The following is a 14,145-nucleotide window of genomic DNA, read 5'->3' as shown; positions in this document are numbered from 1 at the left end:
AACAAAAGTCGTATGCGGATCAGTTATTAGTGCGCATCTCTCAACACTAACCACGACGATCGTCCGATTTATTTAGAATTATTTACTAAGATTATAACAATAAATGTCACATACATACATACACCACAAATTTAATTGAAATTTTAATTTTTTATAACTTATACAACTGCTTTAAAACGACTTCATGTGACCAAAGCGCCACAAAACAAGCGCAAAACTCACTGCACAAACATAGCAACAACAATTAGCTTGAATTATGCATCATTAGTAATTGTTTATTATACGAATTATACTTGTGTTCAAAATAAAAATAAAAACCAAAATACAAACAAGACTAATCATTAATTTCGGTTACACCGACGCTGTAATACCACAAATAGAAAAGTTTCCATATAATAACTTGATTTTGATTGAGCAGTTCGATCTGAACAATTTCTTCGAAGATTGTCCCATTGTTTTGGACAAAAATCCATAACGAATTTCTTGAAGGAATCCCATCAAATGAAAACTCTTTTCATAAAAGCACTTTATTCCGTTCGTTCAGTTTGTATGGCGGCTTTATACTATAGTGATCCAATCTGAATAAAATCATCGAAAATTGAACCATTGTTTTAAGCAATAATTGGTGTCAAATTTCGTGAAGATATCTCGTCAATTAAAAGGCAATCCAAGGCAAGTTTTTTTCTGCGAAATTTCAGATGAGTATCCCAAAAACAGAGGGTGTATATATACTACATATATACAAACCGGACGTCACATAGTCGGGCGTGGGTAAATCGATTCAGCTCAGCACGCGGGTCATTTCATAGGGTATCCGACGCTTCCTCTTGACTGGTACAATCTTCATGACAAACTTAACATACTCTGTTTAGGGTATAATAAATATGAATTCCCCCACTTGTATATACCTATGTACATGGGTACATATTTGTTGTCGCTTTGTGTTCACTTGTGTGCATACAAATAAATTTGAACACGATTCAATAACAACTTTCAACATTGACGAATTTTTTCAAGCCATTTTTTGTAGCGCGTTTAATTTCTAACTTTTTTGCGTACTCGAACAGCGGCGCATCTTTGAGTGAATCGTGTGAATAGACAGCCGGAGGCGGCTCTAGCTCTGAACGCAGTTGCTTTCGGAGTCTGACATCATTGCCTTTTTAGTATGAATTATCTAAGAACGCTGACGTGCGAGCGTGAATGAACAATTTCTGTGTGCTCAAATACGCTCTTGAGCTTTTATTTATCATATTTTGTGATTGTTGTTGCTGGTTTTTATTATTTTTTGCACAGGTGCGGCTTATTTATATATTTTCCGGAAATTGTGCTTGAACATGAAAGCCAGGGTTAAAGTTAGCGTAGAATTAATTGGCTGCCAATCGCTGGGAAAGTTGTTTCATAATTGTTTGAGGCCAAAATGGGAATGTTTTGATTCTATCATTACATTTTATATGGTGATATTTATCTCATCACCGTGAATATTTCTGCAAATTAAAAATTGTAATTAATACACAAGTTATGTTATTTAATTTGCTTTTGTCAAATTCTGCTTTTGTTGTATTCGCAGTATTTTTTTCTACTTTTTTTTGTATTTTTTTTTTTTTTTTTTTTTTTTTTTTTTTTTTTTTTTTTTTTTTTTTTTTTTTTTTGTTTTTTTATTTGCGAAATTCGCTTTGTTCAGCATTTATCACCTGGNTTTTTTGTTTTGTTTTTTTATTTGCGAAATTCGCTTTGTTCAGCATTTATCACCTGGAGCTATGTTAATGAACATCTGTGCCGAATTTGTTGCATATTTAATTCGTTGTAAGCTTTTTGACTGCAAATGTTGCAAATTCATCATTTTGATAGCTCAAGTGCACATGCATACATACTCTTACTACTTATAATATACCACATAAATGGGTATTTATTGGGTATGTGTACATAAGTAAGCACTCTTTTGAGACAACAGACAGCAATGCATCACATTTTGCTCCGAAACTTCCATTTGTCGCCAGCAATTAAAAGATATACAATAACAAGTATACACAGTCTGCTGACAATGAAATTTATTGCTCCCGTGATCAGACACCGACTGCTTCAACACACACACTGCTTCTGTACACAAACCGTAACAGTAAAATACCACATATTTTTCATCTATTGCACATCAACTTTTAACTACCCTCCAAAAGCGAGTAACTAAGCAAAACTTAAGAATTATTAACTCAATTTTGATTTAATGGTATTATTATAAACTAAAACAGAGAGAAAGGCAAACTTCGAAGACTGTTGATTCCAACGATCAACAGGTATAAACTAAACTAGATTTATTATAAGGCTTCTTATAGAACACGTACCCTTAAGATCCCACCAATTGGAAAAGTGGACGCATCACTTAGGATGATGAGACGCTGAAAGATTACCTTTGCGATTGCCCAGCCATGAACTGGATGATACATTCCACGGCTCTCAAAGCTTCAATTTGGGAGACATTGGGCAGCTAAGGTGAAAAAACTATGTATTTTACTAAATCTTTTTACTTGTGGAATAAGGCTCAATTTGGCTAATACCAGGGAGCATGATGGACCTAATGATGGCCTAAATGCGGCCACCTACGGCCTGGTTTTACGTCTTTCTTTCCAAACCAATAAATGGAGTTAGAATAGCAAGTAATTTTGTCGCTCTAATGAATGTTTTCAGTGAGACAATACTTTTCTGCCATAACATTTTAAAATGAGTTGACTTACAGTACTTCAGAACATTGTTTCCAAATCATGGACATTTATTGGTCGGAACGCAAGATATCATTCCTTCCTGAAAAAGTTAGACTTTGGTGTTGTCTATGGGCAGAGGGATCATCGGTTCACATTTTTTCACATATGAAGCCGACCATAATGTTACAGTCAATGGAGAATGTTATAGATCCGAGGTTGATGTGGACTATCTTTCATTACAACAAGGCGACGCTGGAACAGAGCGAACGAAACAATCCAATTATTCAAGGAAACTTCTAGTTAGGGATTTAAACGTCAATGGATAATTTTTAATGGGGTTAGGTGAAGAAATTTGTCTAGATCAGCTCGATATGATTGACGCCTTGGAAGAGTATATTCAGCTCTTTATATCTGACATACCTACCCAATTGTTTCAAAAAGTGGTCTAAGATAGGACCATTCGAACTTACAAGGTACGTTCCAAAGTAAGCAGGACTTTAAAAAAATGTTTTTTCGCCAAAATCAATTTATTTCATTCAAAATAGTTTCCTTTTGCTTCAATATAGCTTTTTGCATAGCAATCTTCTGAAGCAGAGTTCTGAGAAAAAGTTGGAAAGGCCGTTTAATCATTTAACAGGATTTCTGTATATAAATGCAATACTCTGAAATATTCATGCTTTGAATATAATAATAAAATACAACATTTTGTTGAGGATTAAGAAATTTCTAAAAATTGTTTTTTGCGGCTTAAATTTATTTCAATTTCAGTTATGAGCAAGCTATGTGAATCGCAGCGGCTATTATAAAAACAATACGATAATAAAACAAGTAAGGAGGGGCTACGTTCGAAGGCAACCGAACCTTTTATACACTCGCAAGTCGCAAGAATCAAATTCAGGGAAATACCTTAAGGTGTAAAATTTCAACCAGAGGATTGGAATTCAAGCAAATTTATATATACATATACTATATACACATATTCAGCAAAAGATTTTTTTTCACTAAAGTGCCTCACATACAATCACCAATCATATCGAGAAAACTTTTACGGATGTTCGAAAATCCTGATAATATTTACATAGGGCCTAGGACAAGTTTTCGCCCAATTTTACCTTTTCGAGCACAAAGATACACCTTTATGAGTAAAACACGCTCTGTAATTTTAATTGAGATAACTCAGATAACGGCCGATATATCCAGCATAAAGGCAAAGCGAAGTTCGAAAATCTTTATATTAGGTGTAAGGTTGCTCAGGGAAGTATTTACCCATTTCAACCAATTTTTTATACACAGAGTTAGTCTTTTCGGTAAGTTACTTAGTATTATATATTGTGTAATAGATAAGAGAGAAATGTCACGTACAAAGTTTAGTCGAAATCGGTTCGTCGGTAAAAATACAGTATATAATTATAAGATGTATATATTTATGTATAATATTTGTACTCTCGCAACAAAGTTGCTAAAGAGAGTATTATAGTTTTGTTCACATAACGGTTGTTTGTAAGTCCGGGGTTATATATACCAAAGTGATCAGGGTGACGAGTAGAGTTAAAATCCGGATGTCTGTCTGTCCGTCCGTCCGTGCAAGCTGTAACTTGAGTAAAAATTGAGATATCATGATGACTCTTGGTACACGTATTTCTTGGCTTCATAAGAAGGTTAAGTTCGTAGATGGGCAAAATCGGCCCACTGCCACGCCCACAAAATGGCGAAAACCGAAAACCTATAAAGTATCATAACTAAGCCATAAATAAAGATATTAAAATGAAATTTGGCACAAAAGATCGCATTAGGGAGGGACATATTTTGACGTAATTTTTTTGGAAAATTGGCCGTGGCCACGCCACCTACTAAGTTTTTTGTACATATCTCGGAAACTACTATAGCTATGTCAACCATACTCTACAGAGTTGTTTCATTCAGTTCAAAAATGGAAGAAATCGGATAATAACCACGCCCACCTCCCATACAAAGGTTATGTTGAAAATCACTAAAATTGCGTTAACCGACTAACAAAAAACGTCAGAAACACTAAGTTTTACGAAAGAAATACCAGAAAGAAGCTGCACCCAGGCTTTATTTAAAAACTGATAATGGGCGTGGCGTCGCCCACTTATGGACCAAAAACCATATTTCAGGACCTACTAGACCGATTTCAGTAAAATTCGGTACATAATAGTTTCTTAACACCCTAATGAAGAGTACGAAATATGGGTGATATCCGTTTACAACCACGCCTTCTTCCAATATAACGCTATTTTGAATTCCATCTGATGCCTTCTCTGTATAATATATACATTAGGAACCAATGATGATAGCGGAATAAAACTTTACACAAATACGGTATTTGATGCGAGAGTATAAAATGTTCGGTGACACCCGAACTTAGCCCTTCCTTACTTGTTATTTACATATATTTCATTATTTACTTCAATATTTTCTAACAACAAAGGACTGAAAATTACAATTATATTTGGCGTTCAAACATTTTTTCACAACTTTGTAAGTTCATCTATTGATATAAACGCTTGTGCATTTATAAATACTACATACATTTGTATGCATGTATTGGAGTTTATTAGCAAGTAGCAAGCGAGTCATTAACTTTGAAAAGCTTGGCCTTGAACTCACGTCTGAGTGAAATGGAATTCGTTTGCATGCATCACTGCTCGTGTATGTTCATATCGCTACATACATATGCATACATATATAAGTTATAATGAAGTGAATTTGACTGAAAATTTATTAAAAAATCTTAAACGAAAAAAAATTATTAATTTAGTCAGTAATGAGTACTCACCCACAAATGTGCAAAATGATTAATTATGACTTTCTTTTAACGTTTATTTTTTCATGATAATAATAAACATATACATACAAATAAATTGAGACCCATTTAGTTGTTGAAAAGGGAGGGGTATGAGCGCCAGACCGTAGGCAGTCGCATTTAGCCCTCCATTAAGCCCATTGTGGTAGCAAAATTGAACCTTATCCAGCAACTAAGTGGATTTGGTAAAAACCCTGATTTTTTCCAGCTGCACGTCTCAACCGGCTGAAGGCTGGGCATTCGCAAAGATAATGTTCCGTCAACTCATCCTCCTCCACGCCTAAACGTTCCGCCGACTAAAATTTTCTTATTTTTTCAAGGTGGAGTCTTAAGTATAGGTGCCCTAAAATATTACTAAATTCCTTTTTGCCTTGAAGTAGAAACTTTTTGGTCTGTCCACCAATTCTAAAGTAAATTTATGTATATAGTGTTGCTAATGTTCCAAGACCTGCTCCTCTAGGGTACATCGCTTCAAACAGCCCTTGAACGAGCTGAATGGCCTGGAACAGTTTAGGGAAATTTCTAATCCCTCGACCGGGCCAGTTCATCTGCCGTGTTGTTTCCTTCTACTCCTTTATGAGCGGGTACTTCTGTAGAGGATATCAATCGAGTTACCCACTGAAAGTCTAGTTATTACCTGCTACATAACCCACCCCAGTAAGACTTGGTATGGCGCTACGGATAGCCTTAATTGCCGCTGGATCGTAATCAATAAATTTGAAGCTACCTTCTGTATGTGGATTTATATAGCAGAATCCCACTTATGTTAATATTTCAACTCTTGATCCTTCGGCGCATAAGTAGATTAAAACTGTTGGAACTATCGATCACGTAACATGATGAAAACATTGTATTTAATTTCTTTTGGATTCTCTTTTATGGATCGCTAATTTGGCCCGCGTTCAGTAACAAAGTCGAGTATTATACCATACCCGTAGCAATGTCGCGTCATGCTTCAATGACTTAAAATAATAAGCCAGCTGGCTGCGGCATTGCCTTCTACTTCAGCAATTCATTATAACTTTACATATGTATGTATAAAATTTGATATCTGTCCATATGAACATACATCCAAGGTAACTTTTATAGAACCTCTTGGGAGTTCTGTTTATTGAAGTTTGCAATTTTGCCAATTTATTTTAGATTGTAACATTGCCCAGTCTCATTGAGCTCATCCCACCTTTAATAAGATAAGTTAATCGAAAAAGTTAATTTGGAAAAACCTTCTATATTTTCAACGGTTGAAATAAAAGAACGGGCCCTTCAAGCTTTTATTGCAATTTGCTCATTTGTACAATCACTGCAATCACGTCATGGAGTCTAAAAAATTAAAGACCTAAAGCGACGGCACAGCCAAATCGCCAAAAGCTGTTATTCTACTCCTCTATGATTTTACGACTTCAGCACTTAAGATTGCAGCTGCAGTCATAAGTAAAAATGAAATGGATATCTTAATGGTCATTTCGGTATATTTGCCCAACGCCCAAAGAATCATGCGGTTTACGTAAATATAAAGTCGTCAATTACATACACATAAATATAGCTAATAAACATGCTCCATTTTGGTTTGGTCTCGAAAAGTTCTAGCGTTTTACGTATTGTAAATTTTTGAGGTTATGACGGTATGTAATAAAATGGAAATATCTACTAGAGGTGTTAAATATAAATACAAGGAACTTACATGTGAGCTGGAAAGATATTGAAGTGTTCTAAAAAATAAACAGAAAAGATTGTTAATTTCATGGATATATGTATGTAACTCTGCCAAATTTCAGTATTATAGTAGATATACCATAATTAACACACAATAATAAAATAATATTTATTTTTAAACAAAAACTAATTGGTACAGACAAGACGATTGTCAAAAATTTGAGACATATAAGAACAGAAAAAAATTAAAGCTCGTTCACAACAAATGTTCCCTACCAATAAATTTCTTTGAAAACGCTAACTTCATGCCGGTACACCTGGCAAGAGGAAGCTCAGAAAGATACGTAGAATATCGGTAGGACTGGATATGGCAAATACTTTTTGATCTTTAACTCTGTTTAAATCTATACTTCTAAGGTTGTTAACCTGAACTGAACTCCAATCGAAAATATGTAACACCCAATTGACGGTAGACAACAATTATAATGGGTATTTTGAATACCATATTTGACCCTCCAGTCTGGGCAGTGTCACTAACATTGAATCAAGATATTAAAGATGAAATTAAGAGTACGTTAGTCCCAAATATATATTTTACTTTAAGAAAAAATGTGTCGTAAACCGCAATAAATTCCTCAAAAATCCCAAAAGTAAGTTATAGGTACAGCAATATTTTATATTCATTACAGCCATAAAATATTACCGTTTTTAATTTGTTAGACCGGCTTTTGTGGGTCAATTGTGCATTTATATTTCTACCTATACATTCCTACAAATATATTTAGCATCTCAATTTTGTGGCAATTTACGATCTCAACTCATAATTTGTATGCGTACAAAATTTCTTTATTATATTCTAGTTATCCTTTCCCTTGGCATTGCCGTCAAATGGGAAATACCCTGTAAGAACATGTCAACAGTGTGGCAGTCGTTCTTCCTTTTCGCTGTTTGGCGCCAATTGTAGATTCCAAGTGTAGCTACGTACTTCTCCAGCTGGTCCTCCCAACGGGTGAAGCAAAAGAAAATGAAGAATACTCCCAGAGCCGGAGTGTTTTCATTAATATGAATGGAGTGACCTAGCGCTCCGATGTCTCTTAATTCGCTGAACTATACCTCATAAAGCTCATTGTTCCTTCGACTTCGGTATTCGCCGTTGCCAATGCAAAAAGGATCATAAATCTTCCGCAGAACCTTTCTCTCGAAAACTCGTAACGCCGACTCATCAGATGTTATCATCATACATGCTTCTGCAACGGGAATGATGAAAACTTGGTCTTTGTTCGAGGAGAGAGGACTTCAACTCTCAATTGCCTACTCAGTCCGAAGTAGCATCTGTGGGCAAGAGATATTTTGTGTTGGATTTCGAGGTCCATGCTGTTGTTATTGTTAAAACTGGCTCCAAGATAGACGAAATTATCTACGAGTTCGAAGTTATGACCGTATACAGTAATGTGTAAGTCAAGTCGCAAGTTCGACGACCGTTTGTTTGACAACAGGAGAGATTTCGTCTCTCCTCCTCACTCATCATTGATTTTCCGAAAAACTTTAGATATTTTAACAGTAGTAAAAACTCCCCAGTACAACCGATTTCTCTCAACTGACGGTAGACGCGAGGTTAGTTAAGCGTTTTCACTCATCTCTTAATGTAGATTGAAAATTTTCCCGGCATTAAGAGTACATATTCATATATTTCTATGCATACATATATTTAGCAGTCTACTATGGTATTCAAATCCTCGAAGCGCAGCACTATTATACTCTTTTAACTGCCAGGAATGTAATTGCGAGCACGTCATTACAGTTTTTGCTTTGGTCAACTCATTCTACTAAAAGTTACGCCAACATTTTATTTTCGTCTTCGACGCAGCTTCATTTATTGTTCGGGTTTTCTACGATTTTAATTAAAACCAAACCATACAGTCGTTAAATTAGGTTTGCTACACTCAACCACAGTAAAGTGGGAGAAATAAAATTTCGAGCAAATGTGAAGAAAAATAAGCCAAATGTGGTATTCATATACTATATGTGGGTATGTTGATTCACAAAGAAATCAACAGCGCTGCCTTTCAAGTTAGCTGAAGCGAAAATTCGCAAATTCAAGATATTCTCACAAACAAACATATTAACATACTCGTACCTACATTATATTATATTTATAAATGATTTGAGTCTAAGCACTGTTTCCCAGTCGCGTTTGTCGCACACTTCAGTCGGCTTGAATTGGCGCGCGCCACTACACACTCAGCCGCCAGTTGGCGAAGAGCTTGCCACGAGCTGCATTTTCGCTAGACACTCGATAGCTTCGACAGGAAGTCGCTTATTTATGACAACAAGCTTCAATGTTCTGTGAAATTAAATTCTAAGAGATTATCGCCATAAAAAGTACATATTATATGTACATAGCAGTGGCGGTCCGGCGCTAGGTGCTTACAAGGCACCCGAACGCGTGGCAGTAACCGTAAATTACCATAATAAATTTGTGTGCCACACAGCGGGTTGCGATGAAAAGTGGCTCGAACGCGTTTACCAAGTCAAGTTCAAGGTTCCGATTTACAAGAGCCATGGGTGACTCGCATTAGTTGAGCACAAAATTAATACTTGCGATTTACAGTTATTTATAGTAAATTGAGCGCCTTTTTAATATATTTAAGTGTGTATTTCGAAAGATTGTTTGATAATTTAAATTACACTTGTATTAGTTTAAGATTTTTTTCATAGACTGCTATTGAACTGCCCACTATACTTTCAATATGAAATCAATCTCATTGAAATATTCAAACGTCCTCTAAAACGAGACGGTCCAACCGGCCCATCATAGTCAACGTTAAACTGCTCATTGTTGCTATTGTCCAGCATGTTTTTCGTCTGAAAAGATTAAATTTCCAATTGCATTCAAAAGAAAACGCAAAACAACGAGCGAAATCCATTGGAAGCACAAAAAAGTCGCTAATTTTTCAATGAACGAAGCTGATGAAATGAATGAGTGCTCATTGTTCCCCACATTTTGTGTTTATTTTGCCGTTTGTTTTAACTGTTTTGCCTGTGTGTGGTCTTCAGTCTTCAAATGAACCAATAAAATATTATTTTGCATTTCACTCGCTTTGCCATGCACCGTTGTTTATTCCAGTTCGTGTTTTCAGCTAGAAATTATGGATGATTCATGAACAACGCGTGGCTCTCGTGCATAAGCATTTTATATACTAGTATATCAGTAGATACCGAAGATATAATACCCTTCACAAATACAAAAGATTCCTTACAAGAACTTGATTCCGATTGTTCGGCTTGTATGCTAAATACGCTATAGCGATCCGATCTCAACAATTTCTTCGGAGATTGAGTAATTGCTTCAGATAATAACCTATGTCAAATTTCGTGAAGATAGCTCGTTAAATGAGAAAGTTTTCTATACAAGAACTTGGCTCAGATCGTTTCGGGTCCAGCTGCTTGGGAAATTAGCATCTGTGCAAATTTTAGATTGGAATTTGAAAATCTGAGGAACTAGTTCACGTATATACAGACCGTTGGATGAAATAACGAACTATATCAAACTGACGGACATGGCTATATCAACTCGGCTCGTCATACCGATCATTTATATACTATACATATATGTATATGTATTTTAAAGAGTTCTCCGCGTTCCCTCTGAAAGTTACGGACTTCGTGGTAAACTTAATATACCCAGGTTTAGGGTATAAAAATAGGTACTAATCCAAACTAAAGTAATCTGAAAGATGATTAGCATTGAAAATGCTATCATAGGTTACATTAGAGTACCAAATATATCCTACATCTAGACTGTATGTAAATATCTTAGCACTTGACATTTTGGAGAAACCAACCTCTCTTGTTATCAAAGTCGCATAACGATACCCAGGGAACGATCTGTGTCGGCGGGGTCGAACCATAAAAAAAGGGATATTAGATGAGTTGGTGGCCCACTAAAGGGCATGTAACGAGGTAATTAGTGCCTTAGCATTCATAACACATTTAAGATCTAGTATAGCATATTAAGTAAAAGTAGCATTATGTTTACGAACGAACAGGACTAGAGCATTGCAAGGAACGTTGAAGTTCGATGGAACGATTTATCAGGATGCAAAAATGCAAAGATCAAGTGCAAAGCCGTAGATCCGTAATATACAAACTTCTTGCTTACTCTTGATAAAAGAGACTTTAGGAACATGATTAGAACTCACTGGTTACAATCTGGTGGCGACACATACCTTCAGAAGAGGTCTGACTTACCGAAGTGACAGCAGGAAATGACAGCAGCAAGGTACCACAGAAACAATAGAGCAACTTTTCAACATTTAAGGGAATAGTGTCGTTAGTAAGGCCGCAGATCGTCTTGTAATTAACGTCAACGCTGACATCCGGAAGATCCTGAGGACAACGGCACTCCATCTGGCATTGCTAAGGACCATAACTGGTCTATGAATAGCTCACGAGCCCACCAGGCTAACCTAACCTAAGCAGTGTAAGTTACAAGTTTAGCCACTACAATATCCGGAACAATTGTGCAAAAGTAAATATAATATGATTCCACGAGGCAGTCCGTGTAATAAGTGGTGGTTTAACTTCATAGTAAGGGACTGAAGAAAGGTGTTAATGGCTTCTCTTTCAATAGCGTTAAATGAATGTCGAAACTCAATCACGTCCAAAGTCTGATTGCCCAAATGTGGTATATCGTCACTCTCTTGCAGGAATTTCCTTTTATTGTACTTTTTGGTGATTCCGCTATATGCAAGTACAGGAATGTTTTCCACGAAAACTTCTTGCAGAGAAGCTAACTATACTCCTGAACTAACTGGAAGCAATCAGAACTCACTCAGCCATCAAGAGACATTTTGTAATGGTATTTGGTCAAGGTTTGGGTTTATACTATGTATCTTACTTCTTCATCAAGACACTTTCCCACAAGATTAGCATTCATTCAAAATTATATAATGAAATAAAAAAATTAAATTTCTTAACTACTACTTTCTTAAGTGTTTCGGGTCACACTGCGTCTTATACTTCCACAAGTACCACGAAAATTAAACGAAAATAATCTTCATCGTATAAAAGTTGCGAAAAAACTCGACGACTTGTGAACAGCTTCATCTATTTAATTTGTCTACATACTCCTTCCATTTAAAATGGATTTATTGTTCTCGGGCTTTGCATTGCCGGCCTCTCTACACTATTATTTAGATTGTCACTTCTCCGCACATTCACATCTCGGCATTAATCTGTCTTTGGTCGTTTAAAATTTATGTCCAACACCGTTAAGTAATTTCGGCAAGCCTCTTTGTTAGATAACTGGTTTTTATGTGCGGCGACATTTACATCCACTCCGTCAGAAGAAAGCAACTGCCTTTACTTAACCGTTTAGGTAAGAATATTTCCATGAAATTGTTACATAATCTTTCAGGCGTGACTACGATTGGTGCGGTCCGTCATTAGTTGGTGTCGTCACTTTCTTGACCGTCGCTCTTTTCTTATTCATTCTTTTGTAAACTTCTTTATCACCGCAAAATCAAATTAAATTCGTGGCCGTAAAAGACCAATACAACTGTAAAGGCTTAAATTGACAACTAACACATATGTTAACAGATTAGGGTGTCTCAAAATATATGTGGGAAAGAAAACAAATACAATGTAATAAAATAAAGGGGGTATTTCAATGTTTTGTTGGCAAAAGTTTGAATGTTTTGTTTCATCAAACAATTATCTAAGGTTTTACATGGCTCCAAAGCCTTAGAAATTTTATTCATTCAAAAATCGCAACATTATAAATTAAAAATTATAGAAGTAATGAAATAAATTGCACTTTAAACCTTTGTATATTTTAAATTCTCCCGACTGAGTAGGCAATTGAAAAGTAAAGTCCTCTCTCGACAAATTCTACAAGTCACTCATCGTTTCCACTCCAGCTCTGAGAGTACTCGACGTAGTGCCCGTCGGGAAAGTAGTGGAAGACCTCCACCAAACAGCGAAAAGGAAGAACGACCGTCGTTCTGTCCTAAACTCGGCTATAACTGCGCGACTGGTGCCTACGCCTATCCAGAAGAAGAAGATATTTTAAGTACCGCCCTTATACTGACTGTTTTATTAGACTTTGCTTTCTGTGTATCAACATCTTTCTTTTAACCTATTGCGCATATGTACTCACATGCCATGGAATTTTTTTGAGCATATCACAACGAAGTTAGAAGTACAAACTTCATTTCTGAGGTCGTCTACTTCAACACTAAAAACTGCAGTTCATGCTTAAGTACATACACATGAACTCTGAACATCTGTCAATGGAAAACCTGCTTCATCGAACTTGCCGAACGCTGCAGCATTCCAACATCATCCTCTACCCCTAAATATATACATACATAAATGTGTGTATGCACTTGTTCCCTCTGCACTATAGCATAAGCATGTAGCCATAAGAACTTCAATCAGGAAGTGTAAGATTCTGGGACAAAATTAATACTTCTTTCATTGCATTCTTCTCCTTTCCGCAATTTCAAGTGCATACACTTTGTGAAATCAACGTAGTTGGTTTTGACGAGATTCCATCTCACAACTGGGGACGAGTATGGCTTGTATGTAGCACTGATTATTATGTAAGGGGTACTTCATGGGTTTATGTGGGCGCTCGCCCCATTGATTGGTAATACCAGTGCGTGCTGCTAGGAAAAGAAAATTTTGTTGTTGAAAGTTCTTTTTATTTTTTTGTGGCGAGTGGTAAGGGCGTATATACATGCTAAAGGATGATCCATTTCGAGGTTCCTCATTTTTATTTAATAAAAAACAAAGAAACTTCAAATTTAATGGGGAATGTTTATTATAATTCGAAAGAACATTCTTTGGCATTTATTTTTTGAAGATTCTTCTTCTTCTTGATTGGCGTAGTCACCGCTTACGCGATTATAGCCGAGTTAACAACAGCGCGCCAGTCGTTTCTTCTTTTCGCTACGTGGCGCCAAT

The 14,145-nt window shown here is 36.1% G+C and overlaps 1 protein-coding gene across 1 annotated transcript in view; it reads right to left on the bottom strand.

Moving 5' to 3' along the window:
* The window catches only part of LOC108973587, a gene marked incomplete in the record, with an annotated part of 146,942 nt that overhangs the window by 83,367 nt on the left and 49,430 nt on the right, over nt 1-14,145 (bottom strand). Inside the window, 1 exon segment of the mRNA XM_018940956.1 lies at nt 7,205-7,232.

This window comes from Bactrocera latifrons, unplaced genomic scaffold, assembly GCF_001853355.1.
Source record: "Bactrocera latifrons isolate USDA-ARS-PBARC rearing strain unplaced genomic scaffold, ASM185335v1 scaffold_49, whole genome shotgun sequence".
Taxonomy (NCBI): Eukaryota; Metazoa; Arthropoda; class Insecta; order Diptera; family Tephritidae; genus Bactrocera; species Bactrocera latifrons.
This window is presented reverse-complemented; position numbering and strand designations above follow the sequence as displayed.